This window comes from Rhinatrema bivittatum, chromosome 14 (assembly GCF_901001135.1).
Source record: "Rhinatrema bivittatum chromosome 14, aRhiBiv1.1, whole genome shotgun sequence".
NCBI classification, from domain to species: Eukaryota; Metazoa; Chordata; class Amphibia; order Gymnophiona; family Rhinatrematidae; genus Rhinatrema; species Rhinatrema bivittatum.
This window is the reverse complement of record NC_042628.1, coordinates 82,333,779-82,355,239: the sequence shown is the minus strand read 5'-3', so window position 1 is coordinate 82,355,239 and position 21,461 is coordinate 82,333,779. Positions and strand designations below refer to the sequence as shown.

The following is a 21,461-nucleotide window of genomic DNA, read 5'->3' as shown; positions in this document are numbered from 1 at the left end:
TCATTTCAAATGTCATTTGAAATGACAGATACCAGGAAGTCGGGACTTGCCAGTCCCCCCTCCCCTCCTCCCGAAGCAGGGCGCGAAAAGCAGCCTGCTCCGGAGGAGGGGAGAAGGGGCGAAGCGACTTACTTTTTGCAGCCCCCTCTGGACATCGGAGGGGGGCTGCAACATTTTTTTCACTTTTTTTTTTTGCTTCGGGAGGAGGGGAGAGGTCTGGGGCTGCCCCGGAGACCGGCACCCACGATCGCGGCCGGGGCAGGTGAGCGGGGGCTGGGGGAAAGCTTGCCGCCTACCCTGACCCCTGCCTCTACCGCAGGGGTCAGGGTAGGCGGTAAGTTTGCAGGTTAAACGTGCGACAAAACGGCAGGGAAAAATAGCGATAGTCGGGGCGCGGGTTACGGGATGCTAGGGAATAGCTAATTCGCTCGTTTGCATGCAATATCCATGCCGCGTGCGGAAGGGGTTGCCCGGGGATTTTAGGACGCGGTAGGAGTAGGTTAAAGGGGATTCGGGATCGCAGGAAGGGCTAACGCGGCCGGAAAGTGAGTAGAATGCGGGTTAGGAGCAGGGTAAACGCGGCCGCACTTTACTGGATAGACCTGTAAGAGATTGCAAACGAGAAGAGGCAAGGGGCGTGAGGAAACAGAAAGGCTGCTCATATTTAGTCAGCCTCTTGCATGTAGGAGTTTCAAGAGTGATTTTAGTAATACATTTTAAAATTTTCTGGCAGACTGCTCACAATAGCTATTTGCCTCTTTCACAGCTTTACTGAATCCTCTGGATCTTATTAGTTAGTTTCCTTTCATTTGATTTTAAAATAAAAAGTACACTTTTAGTTATAACCAATTATAAGCAATTTGGTGCTTCCAGATAAAATACCAGATGACATTTAAAAAAGTGGAACACCACAGGGATAGGCAACTCGGTCCTGGAGTGCCAGAAAGAGATCTAGTTTTCAGGATATGCACAATGCCCCCGTTGTATGTGTACCCTACCAAGCTCCTCCCTCAGTCAGGAGTCCTCCTCTCAGTCTTGGACAGCACTGGATTCGCTCAGCCCAGGTGGGGGAATACGGTCTCTGGGGCCCATTAATTGGGGCAGGCTCTTCTGCAAGGCCAATTATAGTTGGTGCTCCATATAGAAAAAAGTCTACTTGAAAAATAACCAGTTCAATAGAAAACAAAATTCAAAGTCCACAGGAAAAAAAAGCAGGTAGAAACATTAGGGAAAACTCTTCAGATGCAAACTTTCACAGTCCAAAATTCCTTAACTCGGTCTCCAAATGTAAGATCTTGTAAACTGTAAGTCACCTTCCCTGTTCCTTTGTTCCAGACCTTTTGTGCTCCAAGAAACCAGTTACAGTCTCTCTCTTGCAAAGTTCTCAGATTACTTACAACCTTTCTAGAAGTGGCCCTGCACTGAAGCTCCAAGGCAGGAGCACAGCCTCTTGCTGTCCTTCTGACCCTCAGAACAGCTCCTGCTCACTTGCTTCAACTCCCACAACTGCTTCCAGACTCCTCCAAGTGTCCACGAGGGCACCAGCACCAAAGAACTCTCACAAAACTCCTCCAAACTCCTCAGAAAATCTCTGTTCTGTGCCTCATGGGAGGTAGTTATATATCCCCAGATTTTCCATCCCCTGTAGAGGAAGAACCACCTTGTCATTCAAATAAATCTCACATACACCCCTTGAATTTCCTCTGAAAATCTTAGCTAGAAGATTCCCCATTGTAAAAGACAGGAGATCTCCGACTCCTTATTGATGAACGCTCCAGGCTGGAAGATTCCCATTTTAACATATAGTCCCAATACATTACACTGCTAGTTTACTTCTAGTGGCCAAGCAGGGGCCACATATGCAAATATATGCCATGCATATTCATTGTGGATATCTTGAACTTCACCAGACCTGTTTGTGGCACTGCAGAACTGGAGTTGTCTACCTGACAGAACATAAAACTGGTAAAGGCTATTTTGGGTGAGTCCTGGCTGCTTACTGCATGGTAGGGTCACTGGTGGCAGAACTTACTATAAATGTGCAAGCATCTATATACAAGATTCACAACCCAATTTAATGAATCTGCACAAAATCTGCTGTTTCTTGATACATAAGAAATTGCCATGCTGGGTCAGACCAAGGGTCCATCAAGCCCAGCATCCTGTTTCCAACAGAGGCCAATCCAGGCCACAAGAACCTGGCAAGTTCCCAAACACCAAAAAGATTCAGTTGGTGAATCTTTCTAAAGAGACAGCAGAAGCTACTCTGTAGAAATTCATTGGCAGATTTACTCACAATCTGCTCCATAAATCCATCAGATTTCAGATTTTGCTGAGATTTGTGGCCAGAAAAAAAGAGGATTTTATGCATAACTCGCATTAATCTGAGGATGTGTCAAACTCAACCAGGCTGCCATCTCCCATTTTGTTACATTGCTGTTTATTGATCTTCACTGCAATCTTCCATGGGAAAATAACTTTTATACAAATTAGTTTTTTCATTATCTGTGACAAACCTTTATAGCAGCTTTATTTGCATTCTGTTTTCAAACTGGAAGCATTACTCTGGCGGGACACAGGCATGTGCCCTTGTGAGGAATTTACTGACTCAACTGTGAGCTATGTCACACTGATGTAGGAATCATGAGACAGAGAGGAAGACCGATCCCTGGCACCACAACTAATAATGATGGATTTATTTATTTCAAATGGTTTATATACTGCAGGCTACAATAGTGCACAAAGTGGTTCACAAAATACATAATAATCAAACATTGAAATCAGCAAGTACACTTATTCCTAGAAATACAAGACAACAACTGCCTATGATTAATAAATTCCTATCTGTAACTTCCTGACATGTGCAGCATGACTAACAAGTATATTAATAGTTACCGAGGTTATGTAGAATTATCTTCAACAGGGAAACTTAAAGAGCTATTTAGGCACCATTGCAACTGAGGTCAATCACTCTTTACCTGTAGACTACTAAAAGCCTGTGTCAATAAATAACTCTTAAAGATTAACAGAATTAGACATCAATAAATTTCATTTAGACTGTACCCATCACAAAACCCAGGTTCTAACTTACTGTGCACCTTATACCTATACTAGCGGTACCCGGCCACGCGTTGCAGTGGCAGAGTCAGGTTCTTTACCCTCCCTTCCCCTTCCCCTTGCTCATTTACCTCAGTCACTCATCCTCCTCCCCCTTGGTCACTTACCCCCCCTGACCCCCACTCCAACTCTCTCCCCTCACACTCACCTCTCCCCTCATTCTCCCTCCCCTGACACTCACCACCCCCTCATTCTCCCTCCCCTCACTGTCACCTCCCCCCGCCTACTGCCTACCCTTCAGATCAGAAAATCTTTGTCTTTCTATTTCTGTGGGACCCCCCACCACCCCCCAAAAAAACCCCCCCAATCCCAACCCTTTAAATCAAATAATAACCCCCCACCCTCCTGCCCCCTCCCAAGACCTGGGAAATTAAAGTTGTTGGTGCTACATGTGGTCTGTCCCTGGGCGTCTGTGCGCGTTATGTAGCCAAATAGGGGAGTGCCTAACCAAATTTGCACTTCCAAATTTGTTTTGTAGTCTGGGGAGGGCTATTTTGGTGCATTCCCGAGATCGTGCAAGTTTAGTGTATGTATTTGTGTGTGAACCTCCCCCTTCCCCCAAAAAACAACCCTATGAGAAAAGTTCTCTTAAACTAACCACCCCACACTCTCCTGCCCCCCCTCCCCCAGCCCTGCAAAAAACAGTAGCCCCCCCCTGCCCCCCCCCCCGAGTTGCTAAATGAATGAAACCTGCCCCCCCTTCGTGACCCCTACCCAAGATGTTCGCAATAAATTCATCACCACCCCCCACCCTCCAGACCCACCGAGACCTGATAAAAATGTCTGTCGGTGGAGCGGGCGTTCAGGAGCGGTCCGGGAGCGATGTCAGTGGGGTGAAGCAATGGCAGTGGTAGGTCCTCTGACATAGTAAGGGCAAAGGTCCGCCGGCTGCCAGTCCTGAAAATGGCACCGAGGGGCCCTCGCCCTTACTATGTCACATGGCCTACTGCCGCCATTAGTGTCCCCGAGTGGCATAGTAAGGGAAAGGGCCATCGGCGCCATGTTGATTGCTGGCAGCCGACGGCCGTAGTGCAGGAGATGTGTCCCGGACCGGTCCTGGTCTCCCGCTGGAGCCTCCCGGACATCTGTCAGGTTTTGTGTGTGTTGTGAGGGCCTGGGAAGTAAATACATTTGGCATGTGTGTGGGAGGTGTGAGAAGGGTGGTTTTGTGTGTGTTGGGAGCCTGTGTGAAGTAAATCAGTTTGGCATGAGGGTGGTGGGTGTATTTTATCTGTAAAGGAAATAGTTATCTTCCGGTGAAAAAAGTGTGCGAATGTGTTAAAATCAGGGCCGGTGGAACCACTAGGCGAGCTAGGCCTGTGCCTAGGGCGCCGAGACTTAGGGGGCGCTGCGGCAGGCAGCAGAATTTTGAAAGGGCAAAAAGTGCCCTTTCAAAATTCTGCCAGCCTTCGACTCGCCTAGATGGAGACCAATCGCCGAGATTTAGGGGGTGCCGTGGCAGGCAGCCAGCTCCCGACTCTCCCTGCCTCCTCCCGAGTGTCACCCTCCCGATACCCCCCTAGTGGTCCAGCGGAGGTCCCGGAAGCGATCTGCCGCTCCCGGAGCCCTTGGCTGCTACTAAGCAAAATGGCGCCGGTTGCCTTCAGCCCCTATCATGTGACAGGGGTCAAACAATGGCACCGGTAGCCCCTGTCACATGGTAGGGGCTGAAGGCCACCGGCGCCATTTTGCTTAGTGGCAGCCGAGGCCCCGGGAGCGGCAGATCGCTCCCGGGGCCGCCTCTGGACCACTAGGGGGGTGTCGGGAGGGTGACACTGGCGGGGAGGCAGGGCGAGTTGGGAGCTGGCTGCCTGCCTGCCGCGGCGCCCCCTAAGTCTCGGCGCCGATCTTCTTTCTGTGAGTGTATGTGTATGTGAGAAAGGAATCTGCCAGTTTAAAAAAATGAAATATGATAATACATATAGCTGAACTTTTGAAAAGTTGGATGAAAGATAAAATTACTAAATTTTAAGCATCCCTCTTCTGGAAAATAAAATTCAACTTAAAGTGGGTAGAGACAAATACTAAAGCAAAAAAAATTAAAGTATTTAAAATGTTCATCTCAGCAAAATCACAAATTTAAGATACTGATGCCAGGTGGGGTTTGGGTTTGTTTTTTTTAAGCATAATTTAAGCATGAAGACTAGAATAGAATCTGAAATGGTTTCGCTTTTTTTTTTTTTTTTTTTTTAAGCCTTTAGAAAATATATATTTTTTAAATGACTAAGACTGGAATCTTCCCATTTAAAAGGGAAGCCGACCAAGGATGTCTTTCTGTTCCATATCTCCCACATGAATAATCATACGACTGATAGTTTGAAGAAAGATACCTGCTTTATTGCCTGGAAGCGTAAAACAAGAGAAGCTGTACTGTGTGGGTGGCTGTCCCTTGGGAGGACAGAACCTGAAGGAAGGGTGTCATTTCGCCTTTTGATAGGAATGTGGTTTTCTTATTTAACGGTTGGGAGCATCACTTTCACTTTTAGTAAAAGTGAAAAATGCTGCAAGTCTGAAAGCAAGGTGCTTCCGTGAGAGTGTAATATGTATGTGAGACAGGGAGGGTGCTTCTGTATGTGTGTGTGGTGTATATGTGAGGCAGGGAGGGTGCTTGTGTGTGTCAATGTGTGTGTGCAAGAGAGATGGAGCATGTTTTTGGCTGGCTTGTGGCTGTGAGAGAGGGAATGTGTGTGATTGAGCCTGTTTGTAAGTGAGATAGAACATGTGTGTGTTTGAGAGCTTGTGTGTAAGTGAAATAGAGCATGTGTGTGATTGAAAGCCTGTGTGTAAGTAAGAGAGAGCGAGAGCATGTGTGATTGAGAGAGACTGGCCAGAGAGATGACGTGTGTATGTGTGAGAATGGCTGATCAGGGAGATGACTGGTGTGTTTGTGTGAGAGAGAGAGAGAGACTGGTTGGGGAGAGATTGGTGTGTGAGAGACAGAAACTGGTCTTGAGGGTGGTGCCTGGTATGTGTGTGAGAGAGAGAAAAGACTGGTTGTGGTCCCTAAGGAAGAGGACTGTGAGGACAGCTTCAGCAGCTACTGCTGCTTCTGGTATGGCCTGCAAGGGAAAGGAGTAAGAGAACTGCTGGAGAGGGTAAGTAAAGGTGGCTTTTTAAGTTCATTTTTCTTGATTGACTATCATTTTAATTATTGGGTAGTATGTGATGTGTCTGCTGTTTGAAATATTTTATTGGTGTTTTGTAAAGCTTTCAAAATTTGCATAGTCTTTAATTATTGGATATTCTATTCATCAGCTGTTTTGAAATTATTTTATTTGTATGATTTTATAATTATGATTATGATTATATATCTTTATTTTATTGATTGTTTCATGAGGAATGGTGAAATTTTTGTTTTTCCATTGTTGCACTGTATAGAGTCTGGCGTGATGCATTTTACAGTTCAGTTTTTGTCTGCATGTTTCTATTTATACTTTATGTGGCTTTATTCTGTATTTGGTGAGGGTTTGTGTTCTGCATGCAAAGACTGAGACGAAGCATTCTTTTAGCATGTGGTTTCTCTGTAGGGATCTGTAGTAGCTTGGCCTGTTCTGTTTTCCTGATAGGCGGTGTATCGATATTTTAGATTCTGGTGTAATATTTGTGGTATTCGTTTTCATAGGTGGGGTTGTTATTCTTTGAATGTTGGCAAATAGTACTGTGTTGATACGGGAGGACCATGCCAAAACATATCACAATAGGTATGATGCCATATGAATTCCAAGATGCAAAGATTTCTTGTTGGCATCACAACAGTGCATGAAATTATCACAACAACTTGTATATTAATTTTACCTCAGAATGTCATTGTTCATGTAAAATATGCTATAAATGCATAATTTAAAATTGTGTATGGGGAGGGGGCGCCTGACTGTAAGGTTTGCCTAGGGTGCCAAATATCCTTGCACCAGCCCTGGTTAAAATGGAAGTGAAACGTGGACCTGGACTGGCGAAATGATTAGTGTAGCGTGTGTTAGTGTAAGGTGTAACAGATGGCGCTTACGTCCAGCAGATGTCGCTGTTTTCTCCAAAAAAATTTTAAACCTGTTTTACCTCTCAAAGGTGTGACATATCTCTAATGTAAGTACAGAAGAACCTTCCTGTATGCGAATTGAAGGTTGTGTCCAAATTTGAAAGCAATTGGTTCAGTGGTTTCTGAGATTAGCGATTTTGTCCAAACTAACATTTTTATTTATATAGATTGCGGCACCCCATGTTATTCCAGTACTGACCCAGCTCTGCCACTGCATCTCAGTCCTGCCTTTAGCACCTCGTACTATTCCAGTACTGACCCAGCTCTCCCACTGCACCTCAGTCATGCCTTCAGCACCTCGTGCTATTCCAAAACTGACCCAGCTCTGCCACTGCACCTCAGTCCTGCCTTTAGCACCTCGTGCTATTCCAGTACTGACCCAGCTCTGCCACTGCACCTCAGTCATGCCTTCAGCACCTCGTACTATTCCAGTACTGACCCAGCTCTGCCACTGCACCTCAGTCATGCCTTCAGCACCTCGTGCTATTCCAGTACTGACCCAGCTCTTCCACTGCACCTCAGTCATGCCTTCAGCACCTCGTGCTATTCCAGTACTGACCCAGCTCTGCCACTGCACCTCAGTCATGCCTTCAGCACCTCGTACTATTCCAGTACTGACCCAGCTCTGCCACTGCACCTCAGTCATGCCTTCAGCACCTCGTACTATTCCAGTACTGACCCAGCTCTTCCACTGCACCTCAGTCATGCCTTCAGCACCTCGTACTATTCCAGTACTGACCCAGCTCTGCCACTGCACCTCAGTCATGCCTTCAGCACCTCGTGCTATTCCAGTACTGACCCAGCTCTGCCACTGCACCTCAGTCATGCCTTCAGCATCTCGTGCTATTCCAGTACTGACCCAGCTCTTCCACTGCACCTCAGTCATGCCTTCAGCACCTCGTGCTATTCCAGTACTGACCCAACTGCCACTGCACCTCAGTCATGCCTTCAGCACCTCGTGCTATTCCAGTACTGACCCAGCTCTGCCACTGCACCTCAGTCATGCCTTCAGCACCTCGTGCTATTCCAGTACTGACCCAGCTCTTCCACTGCACCTCAGTCATGCCTTCAGCACCTCGTACTATTCCAGTACTGACCCAGCTCTGCCACTGCACCTCAGTCATGCCTTCAGCACCTCGTGCTATTCCAATTCTGACCCAACTCTGCCACTGCACCTCAGTCATGCCTTCAGCACCTCGTACTATTCCATACTAACCCAGCTCTGCCACTGCACCTCAGTCATGCCTTCAGCACCTCGTGCTATTCCAGTACTGACCCAGCTCTGCCACTGCACCTCAGTCATGCCTTCAGCACCTCGTACTATTCCAGTACTGACCCAGCTCTGCCACTGCACCTCAGCCATGCCTTCAGCACCTCGTACTATTCCAGTACTGACCCAGCTCTTCCACTGCACCTCAGTCATGCCTTCAGCACCTCGTACTATTCCAGTACTGACCCAGCTCTGCCACTGCACCTCAGTCATGCCTTCAGCACCTCGTGCTATTCCATACTAACCCAGCTCTGCCACTGCACCTCAGTCATGCCTTCAGCACCTCGTGCTATTCCAGTACTGACCCAGCTCTGCCACTGCACCTCAGTCATGCCTTCAGCACCTCGTACTATTCCAATACTGACCCAGCTCTTCCACTGCACCTCAGTCATGCCTTCAGCACCTCGTACTATTCCAGTACTGACCCAGCTCTGCCACTGCACCTCAGTCATGCCTTCAGCACCTCGTACTATTCCATACTAACCCAGCTCTGCCACTGCACCTCAGTCATGCCTTCAGCACCTCGTACTATTCCAGTACTGACCCAGCTCTTCCACTGCACCTCAGTCATGCCTTCAGCACCTCGTACTATTCCAGTACTGACCCAGCTCTGCCACTGCACCTTAGTCATGCCTTCAGCACCTCGTACTATTCCAGTACTGACCCAACTGCCACTGCACCTCAGTCATGCCTTCAGCACCTCGTGCTATTCCAGTACTGACCCAGCTCTGCCACTGCACCTCAGCCATGCCTTCAGCACCTCGTACTATTCCAGTACTGACCCAGCTCTGCTACTGCACCTCAGTCATGCCTTCAGCACCTCGTGCTATTCCAGTATTGACCCAGCTCTGCCACTGCACCTCAGTCATGCCTTCAGCACCTCGTGCTATTCCAGTACCGACCCAGCTCTGCTACTGCACCTCAGTCATGCCTTCAGCACCTCGTGCTATTTCAGTATTGACCCAGCTCTGCCACTGCACCTCAGTCATGCCTTCAGCACCTCGTGCTATTCCAGTACCGACCCAGCTCTGCCACTGCACCTCAGTCATGCCTTCAGCACCTCGTGCTATTCCAATACTGACCCAGCTCTGCCACTGCACCTCAGTCATGCCTTCAGCACCTCGTACTATTCCAGTACTGACCCAGCTCTGCCACTGCACCTCAGTCATGCCTTCAGCACCTCGTGCTATTCCAGTACTGACCCAGCTCTGTCACTGCAACTAAGTCATGCCTTCAGCACCTCGTGCTATTCCAATACTGACCCAGCTCTGCCACTGCACCTCAGTCATGCCTTCAGCACCTCGTGCTAATCCAATACTGACCCAGCTCTGCCACTGCACCTCAGTCATGCCTTCAGCACCTCATGCTATTCCAGTACTGACCCAGCTCTGCCACTGCACCTCAGTCATGCCTTCAGCACCTCATGCTATTCCAGTACTGACCCAGCTCTGCCACTGCACCTCAGTTATGCCTTCAGCACCTCGTGCTATTCCAATACTGACCCAGCTCTGCCACTGCACCTCAGTCCTGCCTTCAGCACCTCGTACTATTCCAGTACTGACCCAGCTCTGCTACTGCACCTCAGTCATGCCTTCAGCACCTCGTGCTATTCCAATACTGACCCAACTCTGTCACTGCAACTCAGTCATGCCATTCTCCTTGACCTCCCAAAAAACATGGCATACCCTTCAGATACTACAAAATGCAGCTGCACGGATCTTTACCGGCATCCGCAAAAGGGAACACATCATCCCAATTCTCGAGGATTTACATTGGCTCCTCGCAATATACCGAATACAATATAAGGCCCTGACCATCATACACAAATCCCTACATAATCAAAACATACAATGGTTCAACGATTCACTAATATTTCGCACTTTCACAAGACCCACCAGAACACAATACGTAGCAACTCTATGCATGCCATCCCCTAAAACTACAGACTTCAATACTACAAAACAATGTGCACTTTCTATTGCTGGACCAGCACCCTGGAACACCATGCCAACAAGAACTCTGCCCCAAAAAATTCAGACAAAAGACATGGTTATTCAAGCAAGCGTATAATTAAACTCATCAATAGAATTACCACACCTGCCCCTCTTAGCCCCCCCTTACCCCTCCACTCCTGCCCCTCCAATCCCCCCTTCCCTCTCCCAACCTCTTCCCCATTTCATATACATCCTCTGCCTTTCCTTGTGAACCCCTCTCCCCGCAATTCAATTAACGTTCAATTATTAACCCGCTGTCCTACAACTTAACTATAACCTTATTTTGTTGTTATATAATATTATTGTTATACTACTGCATTTAACCTTAAACTTAAAAATTGTTATCTTTCCCTACTGTTCCAAATTTATATGTTCCAAATATTATTTGTTTTAACCTCTGTTCCTTGTAAAGCCAAGTTACGCTACATTAATGTTCCATGTAAACCGATATGATGTTCCCAATGAATGTCGGTCTATAAAAATGTTAAATAAATAAACTAATTAATTAATTAATTAATAAAACTGATGGTCTTAATGTTTTTCCTTTAGCCTATATCTTTTCTTCTTTCTTTCCTTGTTACAAACAACTTATTCAGTTTTTCTAAAGAATACTTTCAGAGCTTTTACCTAGCATCTGTAATTAATGTTATCTCACAGATTAAACTTGGGGTTCTCTTTCCCTGCCCAATAAGAAACAGATTTATTCATGAGGGAATAAACATTGTGGGGCATAGCTTGATCTCCATGCTGACAGGCGCATAAGATGCCTGTGATTTCATGCAAGTGATATTTGTCAGCAGAGGCCACAGCTTGTATACCCTCAGTGGACCTGCAATTAGACACGTACAAATCATTTTTATCTGGTTGTTAGATATGAAGTGTCTCAAAGGGATCAACTGTAAAGACATGTAATAATGGCTTCAAAGAGCATACCCATCTCAAACCTCATAAAATAAAAAAGGATACACTAGCCATAATAATAACACTATTATAAGAATGCTTGTGGCCAGACAAGATCCACATCTACAGGCACCCTCCACACCCCCCCCCCTCAAAACAGCCCGCCTCTCCACCACCAGAGAAAGAGCCTTCACCATTGCAGGCCCCGCCCTCTGGAACTCCCTCCCCACACACCTCCGTCTTGAACCCTCACTACCCAACTTCAAAAAAGGCATTAAGACCTGGCTCTTCAGACAGGCCTACCCCGAACCCAACCCCTCGTAGCCTACCCCCCTGAAACCCCCCTAGTCACAGTACCGCCCACCACCCACCCACCCCTATACCCCCCCCTTACACTTTACCGCACCCCATCTACCTTACAACCTGTACAATCTGCATGTTAAAAGTAAAAATTAATTGTCTTTTTTCTCCTGCCATAACTGCCGTAAATAAGCATATATATATGTTCCTCATAACTTGCCATAACTACCGTAAATAAGCCTCCATATATATACTCCATACATTCCATATTTCCTTCATTATCCGCTGTAACTTTGTGACAATGTTTATCCCTCATTTATTGCCTCTCATGTAAATGTTACGTTCCTTTTAATTTCTCAGCTGCTATCTTCTTCCTCCTTTACTTTCCCCCCTCTCCCCCCCCCCCCCTTTTTCTCAAACCTGCTCCATCTCCCACTCCCTGTTTTTTGTAATTTCCTCCTTTCGCAAGTTTATTGTAAACCGGCGTGATGTGCTCGCACGAACACCGGTATATTAAAAGCTGTTAAATAAAATAAAATAAATAAATATGATATTATTTTTTTTGGTAGTCCAATATTTTGGTTCTAATATTATTGTTAGTCAGCGATCTCATCTATGGCTTTGCACGGAAGACTGAGCCTTGATGTACAACGTCAGTCATACTTTCGGTATGAGAAGTATATAACTGTGATGACTGATGATGCAGCTCTGCTGCACTTTGCATGTTGCCCAGGGTGATGTTATTAGTCCAGCTTGGATAAAGTAGTGTGAACAATCCAGACTGAAATGGCTGCTTGATAATCTTGTCCAGGACTTCCAGTGAGTTCTGTCCAAAGCCATTTGATAAAGTTCCTTGGCATTGATGCCAGCCCATTAAAGACCATCTTCACGCTGTGTCTGAAACACTTGGACAGATGATCTTTCTTCCTACTACCTTGCTCTGTTCCTTTTACAAGATCTGCTTTGGGAAATGGTAATCATCTATTCTGATGACGTCTAATCCACTTAATATGTTCTCATTCAGCAGAATTTCCTTGATACTCTTTCTAGGACCTCAACATTGGTCACCCTGTCCTTCCAGCAAATGTTAATTATTGAATAGAGGGAGCACATGTGGCACTGCTCATGTTGTTCAATGTGCCATCTATAGAGAGTCCATGTCTCAGATCCATAGAGAAAAAATGTTGGGACCATTGTGTTGTAGATCTTCAGTTTTGTAGAGACAGATGATATCTTTGTTAAAGACTTGTTTAGACTCAACTAAGGGTCTGGTTAACTTTATTGATTCTTGTCAAGGAAACCATCACTGGAGATGGTGCATATTATCATCTAATGTCACACTGGAGCAAATATTGCACTCAACACGTTAAGTGTACACACGACAAGTGCAAATTATGAATTTTGACAAAAAATAATTTAAGTGTATTTTTTTTATTCTCAATTCGGCAACTCCACTTAGTAGAACACAATATTGTACAGCAAATCCCCCAACACAGACCTGTGTTTCGTCAGTCCGGCTGCTTCGGGAGGGATAGCAATTTTTAACAACAAACAATCTGTGTCATAAACTGTCTCAAACTTGTACGGGTTGTTAAAAATTGCTATCCCTCCCGAAGCAGCCGGACTGATGAAACACAGGTCTGTGTTGGGGATTTGCTGTACAATATTGTGTTCTACTAAGTGGAGTTGCCGAATTGAGAATAAAAAAAATACACTTTATGAATTTTGACCAAAAGAATTTATTTGCACTTGTCGTGTGTACACGCAAATTATCATCTGGATATTTTTTTCAGCTGGTGCCTTGGATTGAGAGGGCTGGTATCGGGTGTTGGAGGGAAGTGCAAGTTGGAACATTACCTATGTCTTACCGAGATTGATGGTGAGGCCAAAGAGCTCTGATGCTTTAGAAAATTTGTCACCCTGAAGAGTGTATTGTCCATGGGCCACCAGGGCACAGTAATCTTTAACTTTATTAACATTTATGAATCTCTTATTCCTAAGCCTTAAGACATGTACATTAAAAGATTCAAATCCAAAAAATCACGAAATACAAAGTAGCACTGCACAATTACATTTACACAATTAGCACAGTCCCGTCTTGCTCAGTGGATGTAAAATTTGCCTTTTCTGTCACTAAAGAACTGAGTACAGTCCTCTAGCTTATCTGGAATTTCTAGGACCCACACACTGCCACCCCCAGCCATTCAGGCAGTTAAACTAAAAGCCTGCCTGAACAAAAATGTCTGTGACCTAGCTCTGCAGGTTTCCAAGCATTCGGGGAACCAATTCCACAATGTGTTCATTAGTCTCAGCAAAAGACGTCTGCCCAGTGTCTTCAAAGGTCAAAAAGGGAAGCTCTCAAGCCAGTAGATGTATTTCCTATAATCCAAATCCCTTGTCACATAATGGATGATTAAGGATCTTCATTTTCAGTTTTTTTTAAATTTCTCCCAGGAATTTATCAGGGTTTATTATGACAAGAACAAAAACAGGAGAAAATCAGTGGAAAAATGTGATTCATTATTTTTTGGGTAAATATCAGAGTTTATTTTGGTGGACATAAAACGATATTAAACTTGCCCACTCAGTGGCAGCCCTCTCTCTACCCCCATCCCCTACCTAGCATGTTCCTTCTTTCCTCTTTCCCTCCCCTCACCCCGCCCCTCCATTGCAACACCATTCCTCCTTACTAATGGTGGCACCAGGCTTCTCCTGTCTCCTCAGCAGCAGATTACTGACACACTCTCACTATCCCTATAATCAGGAACAATTTCAGAATCCATTCGAAATTTAGGTCCCCACCGGTTACTCAACCACAAAGGCTAATCCCTATAATGATCGCCCCTATCACTCAATTTCTGGGTCTCTCTCTCTTCACTCTAACCCTCTTCAATGCACAATCACTCTCCAAAAAAACCCACATTCTTCATGATTACCTGATTGATGTTCACCCTGACATCTGTGCTGTCACGGAAACGTGGCTTAAACCCACTGACACAGCACTACTGAATCAACTTCCCACTCAATCCTACGACTTCTTCTCAGCCCCTAGACCTAAAAAAAGAGGCGGAGGCCTTCTCTTAGCTGCAAAAAAAGGACTAGGGTTTAACCCTACAAACTACTATCTCAACAACAAAGCTCAAATTTTCCCTCTTCAAATCTGTGCATCTACAAATCGGCCTTATATACTCCCCCCCAGGAACCCTAGAATCAGACCCCTCGCCGCTGATTGAACTCATAACCAAACATTTTAATGCCGACAATCCAACCATAATCCTGGGAGATTTCAATTTACATGTTGACGCCTCTCCTCTCTCCCATAATTGTGAAACCTTCCTCTCCTCGCTCAGTCACATGGGCCTCTCGCAAATCATAAACAGCCCTACACATAAAGCAGGCCACACTTTGGACCTCATTTTCATCAATGATAGCATCACCATTACCTCCAATCCCACTTGCTCTCCAGTCCCTTGGTCGGACCACAGAATCATAACAACAGCCCTGGAAATCAAAGAGCAGCCGCCTATAACCTACCCTAAAACCACTATCCAATACAGGAAACTCTGCTCGCCAGAACTACTCAGCGAGCATCTTTCCAAGGAATTATCGCACCTGGACCTCTCAGATGCAAGCACACCTACCTCTTCATGGTTAAATATCACCAGCAAGATTGCGGACCAAATCTGCCCATCCACCACCAAAGTGCTTCAACCCGTCTTAGACAACAGGAAACCCTGGTCACACCAGAGCTGAAAGTCCTCAAACGAGAACTAAGAAAAAAAGAACAAAGATGGAGGAAAAACCCCTCCACCACGACACAAGCTTCCTACAAATCTCTCCTCAACACCTACAGAAACGCCATTCTCAGAACAAAGAAAGACTTCTATTCTAAAAAAATCCACAACTTCATCTTTGATTCAAAAGCTCTTTTTTCCTATGTCTCAACACTCACCAAACCATCCCCCCCCTATCATCCCAGACAACCAAGCTCTCAACAAAGCCAGCGAACTGGCCAATTACTTCAAGAAAAAAATCACCACCTTGACTGATCCTCTCTCTACACTCAGTCCCCCGCATCCTTCGGCACTTGTGACCCTCCCTCAACCAACCATATGCCTGGAATCCTTCAAGCCCATTTCCTCCCTCGAGGTCGAAAATATCCGCAAGAAAATCAAACCTTCCTCTCACCCTTCGGACCCATTACCCACGAACCTCCTCATCTCCGTCATGAACACTATCTCCAAACCTATCGCAGAAATCATAAATATCTCCCTAACCCAGGGCCTAGTACCAAACCAGCTAAAGCTATCAATTCTTAAACCTCTATTAAAAAAACCAAACCTTCCTCCCACAGACCCAGCTAACTTCCGTCCCATAGCCAACTTACCGTTGATTGCCAAACTGATGGAGAAAATAGTGAACAAACAGCTCTCGGAATACATGGAAGAAAACAACATACTCGCCCCGATGCAGTACGGATTCCGTAAAACTCTGAACACTGAATCCCTCCTTCTATCACTCACAGACTCCATCCTCCTGAACCTAAAAAATAGTCAATCCTACCTACTTGTTCTGTTAGATCTATCCGCAGCGTTTGATACGGTAAAACACACAATTCTTTTAGAACGACTAGCAAACATAGGCATCAAGGGTCCTGCTCTTAGCTGGTTTAAGTCCTTCTTAGACAACAGGTTCTTCAAAGTGAGAATAAACAATAAAGATTCTCCACCTGTCCTCTCTGACCTAGGAGTCCCCCAAGGATCTTCCCTCTCTCCAACTCTTTTCAATATATACCTTCTCCCGCTCTGTCAGTTACTCACCAATCTCAAGCTAACTTACTACCTATACGTGGATGATGTTCAAATTCTCATCCCAATCACAGAGTCCCTTCATAAAACCCTGGCGCATTGGAATGAGTGTCTGCAATCGATCAAGGAGCTACTCTCCAGTCTCAACCTTGTTCTCAACTCCAATAAAACAGAGATGCTCATCATATCGCAGGAAGACAGCACTATCCAGCTCAACCCGCCTAGCTCCCCTCAACCTGCAACCCCTAACATCAACCTTTCATCCGCTGTCAAGGACCTAGGAACTTGGCTAGACAACCAACTAAACCTAAAAAAATTTATAAATAACACCACAAAGGAATGCTTCCACAAATTGCAAGTCCTCAGAAACCTCAAACCACTCCTTCATTTCAACGATTTCCGCCTTGTGCTACAATCTATCATTCTATCTAAAATTGACTATTGTAACTCCCTCCTGCTTGGTCTCCCAACTAATTCCATCAAACCACTACAGATGGTACAGAATGCCGCCGCGAGAATCCTCACCAACTCCAAAAAAAGAGACCACATCACCCCCATCCTTCGTTCCCTTCACTGGCTACCAGTCAAATTCAGGATACTTTTCAAAGTTCTCACACTAATTCCCAAAGCGACGCACAACCTCGCTCCACTCTCCTTAAGCATCCAACTGAGACCTCACACGTCAGCCAGACCCATCAGATCTGCATACAAAGGCACATTGTATGCCCCGCCAGCGAAACCTCAAGAAGGAAGCGAGCTCTGTCTACAGCAGGCCCACACCAATGGAACACTCTCCCTCCAGACCTTCGAATGGAACCATGCCACCGGACTTTCAAAAAAAACCCTAAGACTTGGCTCTTCACCCAAGCTTTCCCTGACACCTAATCTTTGCCTCTGTCTGTTTTTAACAGTCATGCCCCTCCCCTTTCTTCCCCCCCATCGTATGTCCACGAGGACTATCCCTTCAGCTTCCATGAAGCAATTACTACCTCACCATACCTATGTCCCCTGTTGCCTTCCAATTGTTTTTCCTCGATGCAATCCCCCAGACTGGTCTCACAGTTGTTCTATGTACTTCACACTCATTTCTAACGCATGCCCCCTGCTTTATTTTCCATGCACTCCAGATATTAATTTTTTTCCAGTTCTAATATTTCCCCTAGCAGTTGCACCAATTATACCCGTGGCACCAGTTGTGCCAGCTCTTTGTTGTCCTCTATTATTTATTCGGCATGCGAGCTAAGCTTTTTTACTGTTCTTGTTTTCTATTGTTCTATGTCGGCCTACGAGCAAAGTTAATGTTTACTGTAAACCGAGGCGATCTGTATCTCATACAGGAACCGCAGTATATAAAATCTAATAAATAAATAAATACCTGGGAACTCTTAGGATTTCATCCTGAGTCTCAGGGAATTTGCATTAATTACAGGGTCTCCAGGAAAACACTAGAAATCTCAGGGCCTCTCTGTATACAGCTCAGCCACTCCCCTTCCTCAGTAAGCCTGGAGCAGACACTGCAAGCAGCACATGGGGAGAAACTGGAGAGGGGCTGTAATACACAAACTCAGTCTGCAGCTGTGACTCCAGGGTAGAGTGAGAATGCGTAAGTGCTGAGACTTCTAGGAAGAGGGAGCAAAGAGAGTGCTGGAATGAGGAGAGAGGAAGGGGAAGAATGGCTCTATCCTACCTGGATTTTTAGTTATCTAAAAGTCTGCATGCAGTTGTACAATGTGGGTACATTTAGCTGCTTTAAAAGAGACCGTCCTGGAGTATAACTTGGTTAGAGACAAATCTACACATTTGCATTAAAGTTTAAGAATGTAAGTGCAACGTGGATGTGTATGCTTTATACCTTTATTCAGATGATCCAAGTGTACGTCTATACTTCTGACTGCAGGGAAAAGAAGTGACACAGGCGGCAAGATTAGGGTGGTCCAGGTCAAATATGTGCAGGGATTTTATTTTGAAATTCCTGCATGTGGTTTACCCCACAAAAGTATTCTGGTAGAAATATCCCCATGACATCAGCCACCGAACAATTTTCAAAGGAAAACACCATGGAGAGTTTCCCTTTGAGAACTGACTTGCAGACCCATGGTTACAAGCCCCATGGCCAGTGTAAAATCTGGCTTCCCCATGTCCACAAAAGTGCGCGTGTTGCAGGCATGCTGCTAATACGTCTGAGTTATGGCATGGCTTTGGCACCTATGAGGGTGCATTAACCACCTGATACTGCAGAAGAATGTTTTTGAACATCAGCTTGTTTCATGTGAGCTTAAAAGCACTCACAGCTGGAAAGCCCAGAACATGGAGTTAACGGGACTATAGCAGTGCATATATTTTTAAAACTATAAAATTATCTATGCATATAATGCCCTTGTTATTCTAATGTATATATTGGCACTGGAAGGGAGAACCTTGCAGAAGAGTTAGAGACAGTAATGTAAACGTGAGAAAGCCCTCACATTTCACGTGGCTCATATAGACCATATACACACGCCTGAGCCATAACTCATCAGGGTCAAGTGGCAATTAACAAGACTTGAGCTTTCTATTTTCAGTTTTATATAATACTTTAATACAAAAATAATTACTTACTCCACTAAATATTGAAAAGAAAATCTTTTTTATAGCTTTGTTTTTCATTATTTCCTAACTAAACTTTTCTCAGTCTCTCCTCTGCTCTCACCTCGTCTCTCTTCTCTTAGCGCTCCTGCTCCCATTACCTGTTTACTAATTCTCATTTCTGTAGCACTATTCGATGTAGTGCTGCACAGATCACATGAGAGACAGCCCCTGCCCCTCATGGCCCTTGCCAGGGAGCAAAAAGACATTGAACTGCCACAGATCTCCAGTCAGAATTCTACAAATCTGTTTTGTGAACCACTTTGTGCATTACTGTGGACCACGGTATAGAAAAAGTTTAAACTAAATAAAATAATAAATGTTGGTGAAGGATCTGGCAAATCAGACTGAAAGAAGGGTCTGTGCTACAAACTGAAGAGCCGTAGTGCTGCTAATTCGTGATTACATGATCCTAACCGAGCTGCTGCTGAATCATCTGTCTGCAGCGGTGCCATCTTTTATCATCTTAGAACAGAGCCACAAAGCAGGCAGATCACCAGGAACTCCTGGCTACTGCTCTCTCTCTCTATCTACTGAGTCTGACTGATGTCACCCCCACCCTCTGAACCTCTAAGCCCTCCTCCGGATCTCCAGTCTCAGACTACAGTGTGTGAATACAGGAAAGCCCAGAGGAAGCAGAGTCTGTGAGCACTGTCTGAGGAGCAGGGGTCCGAAGGGGAGAGGGTGGGAGGGCAGGGAAGGATTGAGGAGAGCCAGGAAATTTTATGCCCTCCAAATGTTGTCATCCTCATAGGTTTGTGCACCCGTCCATGTCTGATTCTGCATCAGGAAAAGATTTTTCACTGAGTTGACTATTGCTACATTTTTGAGACTCTGAGAGACTGTGGCGTTCCTGGGGCATTTATTCTGCCCATACTGGAACAAGCACGCTAAGCACATTACAATATGCAGTACAGACATAAATCATAAAGGGGGTAATTTTCAAAAGCATTTACGTGCTTAAAACTAGAGATGTGAATCGGAACCGGAATCGATTCGGTTCCAGTTCCAATTTAAATCTTATAATTTTTATCGTCCGGCCCGATTGGTTTTTTGTTTATCGGCTGCGCCCAATCCGATAAACAAAAAACCCACCCTGACCCTTTAAAACTGACCCCTTAGCCTCCCCCACCCTCCCGACACCCCCAAAAATGTTATAAAATTACCTGGTGGTCCAGTGGAGGTGGGGGGAGCAATCTCCCGCTCTCGGGCCGTCGGCTGCGCTAATAAAAATGGCGCCGATGGCCCTTTGCCCTTACCATGTGACAGGGTATCCGTGCCATTGGCCGGCCCCTGTCAAATGGTAGGAGTACTGGATGGCCGGCGCCATCTTTAAAAATGGCGCCGGCCATCCAGTTCTCCTACCATGTGACAGAGGCCGGCCAATGGCACGGATACCCTGTCACATGGTAAGGGCAAAGGGCCATTGGCGCCATTTTTATTAGTGGCAGCCGACGGCCCGAGAGCGGGAGATCGCTCCCCGCGCCCCTACTGGACCACCAGGTAATTTTAAAATGTTTTGGGGGGGTTTGGGAGGGTAGGGGAAGGTAAGGGATTCGTTTTAAAGGGTCGGGGTGGGTTTAGGGGTTTTTTGGTGTGCCGGTTTCCCCCCCCCCCAAATAACTCCCGTTAGTGGACACAAACCCAATTAACAATTTTTCACGATAAATCGGGGGAATTTCTATTGTATCTCACTCTTTAACGATTTTTGACGATTTAAAAAATATCGGACGATATTTTAAATTGTCAAAAAACGATTCACATCCCTACTTAAAACTGGGTTATACACGTGTAAATGCACTTTAGCCATGTACTTGGACTTTTGAAGATTGCTACAATGTATGCCATTGAATATTCCAAGAGCACTTTACACACATAAATGGCTTTTTAAAATTGCTGTGATAGTTGTTACATTTACACATCTAACTCCTTTGAAAATGACCCTTATAACTTTGAAAATATTCAACTCACTCAAAATTGTGCTGAGAGTAGACATTAACAGCGGCAGCAGTTCAAGCCAATCAGATACCTATTCTGTCTGCCCAGTGAGCCATTGTGGAGGATTATGAGTCGCCACTTACTTGGATGTACAACAGAGACATTATTGGATACCGTGGTGTGAGGTAGGTTACAGCATTCTCAGCCGCTGCTGATTTCAATGCGCAACTCCATTTCTGCATGAACTGCTGCCACTGTTGCACTGAGTGTGCTTTTTCATTTGTACATGAACCGTCAAAGTTATTACCAATTTATTCAGCCAGACATCGGTGAAGAGACTTTTCTTTGCTTAAGGATGACTTTTTCAATCAATGTAGAACACAGACAGACCCTCACCAAATGCAAAATGAAGAGATAATAAAGTATAAATAGTAACATGTAGACAAAAACTGAACTTGAAATCGCAACAAGCCAGA

The 21,461-nt window shown here is 45.4% G+C and overlaps 1 protein-coding gene across 2 annotated transcripts in view; it reads right to left on the bottom strand.

The window, feature by feature from the left end:
• LOC115075692 (phospholemman-like) overlaps positions 1-21,461 on the bottom strand; it is a 95,217-nt gene that overhangs the window by 52,237 nt on the left and 21,519 nt on the right. The window contains exon 2 of one of the 2 annotated variants that reach the window (XR_003852577.1): positions 21,293-21,376. The exons of the other annotated variant lie outside the window; for it this stretch is intronic. The gene's annotated coding sequence lies outside the window, so the exon portion shown is untranslated. The remainder of the gene's footprint in view (positions 1-21,292; positions 21,377-21,461) is intronic. 2 annotated transcript variants of the gene reach the window in all.